This window comes from Asterias amurensis, chromosome 22 (assembly GCF_032118995.1).
Source record: "Asterias amurensis chromosome 22, ASM3211899v1".
Taxonomy (NCBI): Eukaryota; Metazoa; Echinodermata; class Asteroidea; order Forcipulatida; family Asteriidae; genus Asterias; species Asterias amurensis.
In genome coordinates this window covers 2,023,352-2,029,351 of record NC_092669.1, presented here as the reverse complement: position 1 = coordinate 2,029,351, position 6,000 = coordinate 2,023,352, and the positions used below count along the sequence as shown (strand labels likewise).

The 6,000-nt window shown below is 38.8% G+C and overlaps 1 protein-coding gene across 2 annotated transcripts in view; it reads left to right on the top strand.

Moving 5' to 3' along the window:
* The first annotated feature begins 221 nt into the window (after nt 1–221).
* Nucleotides 222–6,000, top strand: part of LOC139953866 (paired box protein Pax-6-like) — a 106,358-nt gene continuing 100,579 nt past the window's right edge. For both annotated transcript variants that reach the window (XM_071953456.1, XM_071953453.1), the window contains exon 1: nt 222–1,213. The gene's annotated coding sequence lies outside the window, so the exon portion shown is untranslated. The remainder of the gene's footprint in view (nt 1,214–6,000) is intronic.

Genomic DNA, 6,000 nt, shown 5'->3' with positions numbered 1-6,000 from the left:
GAGAGTAGAACTTCCACATTGTGTGATCTTTTCTCTGTCTGTGCCCTTCTCTCTATCTACTACTACTACTACACTGAGGGATGAGTTGTAGCTAGCCGACTCAACGCTTGTGTGTTTGTGTTGTGTGTTACCCACCCTGTATGCATCACTGGACAAATCCCGTGTCAAATGACCAGCGGAATCTCATGTGAAACCCCATCGTATTACGCGGTCACTGACTGACACGACCACTCGACCGTGTACAAAAACCCCTCGTGTGTTTTTCGTCTGTGCCACAACTCAGAAGTCAGTTTAGAGGGGTTGAGGTTGAATAATAGGAACTGGTGCTTGCTGAGGATCAAAACTTGTCCCCGACTCGACACCGGTGTTTGCATGCTCCAACTCCGGCGTGGACTTCTCGCTCAAGTTACGGTGAATTACCACAAACAGACGGAAACATCTGTAAGCAACTAGGACTCGGTTATTCGAGAAGGGTGGACATCGTCTTGAGTGTAGTTTCTGTTTTTTTATATAACAGTTGGACTTTTTTTTCTTCTTCTTCTTAAACATCGCCGAAAGGTACTGCGTTTTAATTACGGTGAAGGTTTATTCTGCGTGGAGAAAATTACCTGGGCGGGTCTTACGACGGAACGGCTAAGGGATCCTGTGACAGATCAGAGCTGGAAAGACAGGGGGCTTAAGCTCGCTGACAACCCGTTGGAGGATTGACTCTGCACGCGGTGTGGTTTTTTTCTCAGAGGTTTTTTTTTATCGGTGGCGAGTTTGGAAGGCAGGCCCCGGGGTTTGCTGTACACAGCGCACCGTGGCTCATCAACAACCAGACGGGACGTTTAGTAGCGGGAGCCCCGCCACGTCAGCTACTCGAAGACGCTCCAAGCAACGTGATCGGTTGACATTATCGGAACGGATCGGACAGTGATTAGTGAGGGGAGAAAAACCCTCTGCTCCTGGTCATCCGAACTTTATCCATCCTCGGAACAAGGGGACAGTTTGTCAACATCACTTCAATCTTCATTGGCACGCACGGGTGTCTTATGTACACAACAATCCGACTTGACTGTGTTACGCTATACACACACTGTGCTTTCTTCACTACCAACTTACGGGAATTACTTCCGACCTGGTGAAAACCTAAACTAATCACCGGGACGTTTGGATCCAGATCACCCATCAGCATCGGTGTGAAATCACGGTGCGAGAATTTTCGAACTCGGTAAGTGGCGAGTTGAATACTAAATAGAAGTAATCTGACAAATGAACGACGTCTTTAATTAGTGTTCATTAACTCAATGACAAGTAATATTAGGCAGTTGTGGTCCTAACATGGTCTTAATATGTTCTGACAGAAACGGAAATGTACCACTTTAATTGCATTAAAGACAGTGTGTAAACATGGACACATAAAAAGAGTATAAATTGCAAATTTATTGGGCCAAAAATGATGTGTAGTTTCGAGTCTGTGTATTGTATACTATCGTCAAATTTGAAATTATCTGATTGTTCAAAATGCTGGGATATAAATAGTTCAAATAGAAGGAAAGCATCAATGATTGTATTAAGCACGAGAGAGGTTGTGTCATTTATGAACTTCTTTATTTCAATTTGTAACACCATAGTCTTAAAATACCGACTTGTTGGAATGTAATACTAACAACACTCTCACGGTAAACATTGGACCCCGCCATTTTGTTTAACTGCATACGTAAGACTTCATTATTGTGGCAGAACCCACATCTGTTCTTGGTATGTTGAGGTTGAAACGAAGCCTTAAATAAAAGAATAGAACCCCCTTTTTAAAAGCACTCATTGTTTGAGTTCTAAATGACCCAAAAAGCCAGCCCGTACCTCGTGTGTAGCGAATTCAAAATGGCCACATTCCGACCCTTGCCTCAGCTCACTAGTATTGTCTTCATAATGTGGCTGCATGGCATCTAAATTGAACGAATAAACTCGTTGTCGTAGATGTATTTTTTGTCTACAGACAACTACAGTAAACAAGATTACTGCAAACTTGTTTACAGTTCTGTTTCAACATTTCAACAGCTATGCTATAGTCAATCCATATTCCAACCTTTAAACAATTTTTATAACATCTAATTCATGGTCTGAATGCGCCCTAGTTAACATAAATAAAACACTTAATCAGGTCATACTACACAAGATAATCACAGAGGTCATTGCGTTCCAGATAAAAAGAAAGTCACATGTTGAGGGCCGGCAACATCAAATATATTTTCAGACAAATCATGTTATTATTTTTCTTAAATGATGTTACTGGTACCGAAAACCACATGAAGACATTTTGATTATTGTCGTGTTCTTAAACATTTGTTGACCTGTTTGTGTTAAGGAGATTCACAAAGAAAATTTGTAAACAAGTATGAAAATTTGTTTAGCCTGTAAAACAAGTTGTGTATCATCATGTACAGTGTCATGTCTGATTAGCAACATCGATACAAAAACATTTGTCAAAACTGGAGAGTGATTAATGCATTCGTCAAATATCTCTTAAGTCTTGGCTTAATGGTTCATTTTTAAGAGTTATGGTACCTCATGTTGGCTTAGCCCCTTTTACATCACACGAGTTCAATTTAGCAAGGGTCCATGGCTAAATTGTAGCATGGTTGTTAAATATTACCAAATGTACCTTGTGTGAAAGGACAACAATTTTGTCCACTGTCCAAGTTCTCTTGCTAAATCTTGTCAAACATTGCTACATTTTACAGCCAGGCTAAAATTAAGCAAGGGACCCCAGTTAAATTGCTGTCGTGTGAATGGCACTTTATTCAAAGAGCTCGAGTCATTCAGTCTGGTTTATAAATGCATGTCCACCATATGCAAATATCGTGTCCAACATTCCTCGCTTACATACCATCGTCCTCTCCAGTCAGTATTTATAAAGAACTTTGGATCGTTTAGGTTTTAGATTTCAATGAATTTTAATGTATCTGACACTAAATACTTGCGGTCTTTTGCCATAAACTACCTCACAAAAGTGTTAAGTTCTTTAGGACTGGTGAAGTACACATTTTGAGTCTTGTGTTTTTGGTCTTATTCATAAAGTCTAAGCTTATTTGATAAGTTATTTTTGTGTCTGAGTCTATATAGAAGTTCCAACTGTTTTCGTATGCATGTTTTGCTACTCATTAAGAACACATAGCATAGTTGAACTATAAATGGCAAACCGATTGATGAGGTTGCAACCCCTGGTAGAAATTTGGGTCACCAGTAAAGAAATACAGACGATACAGTTCGTTCTGAATATATCTACAGTTTGTGTATTGGTCTCTGTTGTTAATTTTGTTGAGATGATGTTGATCATGTTGTTGTTGCAGCGTTGTTTTTGTTGTTGTTGTTGTTGTTGTTGTTGTTGTTGTTGTTGTTGTTGTTGTTCTTGTTGTTGTTCTTGTTGTTCTTGTTTGAGTTGTTTTTGTTGCTGTTTTCTTATTGCTCGTATCAGTCTTCTTGCTTTTTGTTATCTTGTGTCAAAGTATAATTACATGGTTCTGATAGTTTGTAGATGATTCAAAGATCATGTTTAAAAATTATCTGACCTCTTGGAATACGAACGACCGAGAAGAAAAACAAGTTAAATTGTGGACAAATTCATGACATGAGAAGAGTAAAGTTTACTTGTAGCTTGATTGCAGTGAAAGGCTCTATATGTTTCTGCTTTTGTTGTTGTTGTTGATGTTGTTGTTGTTGTTGTTGTTGTTGTTGTTGTTGTCGATGATGATGTTTTTGATGATGATGTTTTTTTTTTATGTTGATGTTGTTGTTGTTGATGCTGTTCCTGTCGTTGATTTTCTTCTTTATCTTGACATTTCTGTTGTTGATATTGTTGATATTGATGTTGTTTTTGTTGTTGCTGTTGTGATTGTTGATTCTGTTCATGTTCTTACGAGAGCGTGGACGAAGAATTCACAAGACTCTCTGATCTGCGAAGGAAGAGCAAAGTGAAATTGCAACACAACTCACTGACAGTGCAAGCAAGACTGGCTGGTGGCAATAGTAACGAGTTTGGTATCTTCACTGCCAATCAAGCCTGCAAAATAAACATCTGCATTCCTAATGCGTGTGGTGTATGCCAGTTAAATGTGTGGATCGATTTAGCACCGAGTTATAAAATGGATATTGGCTTTTCTTTCAACAAGTTGACAATAGTCGTTGAAAGGATAGCCACCAGTTTAAATTGGCATGTGTTCAAGACACATGTTGAAGCATAGAACAAGCTTGCTCTATGGTTGAAGCAGCCATACAGGGGACAGATAGAGAAACAGTAGTAGCTCTTTTAACTAGAGAAAATCTGCCCACGTTTTTGAGAAATCAAAATATTGTGACATGTATTATTCCATCCATGGCAAAAGACTGAATTTTAATTGTGTCATTTCATTCTTCAGTTAGTAAATAAACCCCACATTTTCAAAACCCACCTTTAGGGATGTTTGCGAAAAGCAGGACAGGTTTTGGACAACCCAAGTGGAGGTAAATTTATGTAGGCTTGACTAATTAGTAATTACAAAAACAAGGGAAAGGAGCATATTTTATTTTGAAGTAAGTATTTGTACATGCCAAACAGTCTTTTGAAATACACCATGATTTTTTTTAAAAACACCAACATGTAATTTTAACTCCAATGTTTTTTTTGGCTTATAGGCTTTACTGCACAATACACGAGGCCGCCATGACACACCGTGTACATGTCTGTCTTAGTTTGACCCTAGTGAAAGTACAACCCGTTCTACGGCATAATATCTTCGCGGTGTCAAAGAACCCTGCACTTCCGTACCAACCAAGCAGCGCGGTCGGTCGGTTTGTCTAAAGAAGAGGATGGCTGGTTTGTCTTTGGCCATTGTTTGACCGGTCTAGCCCCGGACAATGAAGATGAGCATAAGAGATGGGTATTTGCTGACCGGTTTAGTAAACTCAATATTGGTCTTAATCTAGTTGCAAAGTACCTTCTTATGGTGGCTGAGTGGTGAAGTGGAGGGTTGGCTCACAAAGAGATAAACATTGCGTCTTACTGAACCAACTATTATTGACTATAACCATGGAGCTATAACATAAGTGGCTAAGATCTTTGCACTTAGTACACTCATCTGGGTGGTTAAAGACAATGGACACTATTGGTACTTGTCAAAGACCATGTCTTCTCACTTGGTGTATCTCAACATAATATGCATAAAATAACAAACCTGTGAACATTTCAGGTCCATTGGTCGTAAAAGAAAAACCACCCTTACCACACAAAGTTGTGTGCTTTCAAATGCTTGATTTCGATACGACACAATCTAATTCGGAGGTCTCGAAATCAAGAAAAAATCACCACTAAAATTTCTGCCAGAAATGTCTGGACTATTGGAACTGACATCCAAAGTATACTGATCGAAACGTCGAGTTGTTGCACTACTCACTCTTGAATATGAGCAACCTAAACCCTATAGGGATGCTACTTCAAACTTCCACAATCTTCCTAGAAAAAAAAAATGATGCATTGTTTTAAATCAACCACAAACATTCACACAAAAATTGTATGACTTGCAACAACTTCAAAAGGAGTAAAACTGTCCTTATGTTTGTCGTAGTAATAATGGCAATTTATGGAGATTTATTCATGTTACAATTGAAACATTTGAAGTGTGTTGCAAATGGTGTTAATCGTGTAAAACCAGTTTCATTGATTGCACAATAATCGAAAGTGCCACAAGGTTGACATACTGTCAGTTGGTGTTTCAGTTTTCTACTCGACTCTCTCAAAATCTGAATTATTTATCCTGTATCGTGCGCAGTAGGGGTCCTTTTTCAATCACTATTAACCCTGATTTTGGGGAAGCCTTTTTTTTTTATTTCTACCCCAGTTTCTTTTGCTCGACTTAATGCTTTGACAGGACATTGTAAATATACACGTAAATCCCTCCACTTGCGTCTTTTACACGGCTGGTTTCACTCGTGTGCTAGTCAAAATGTTCACAATACCACATGAATGAAACACATGTCAAC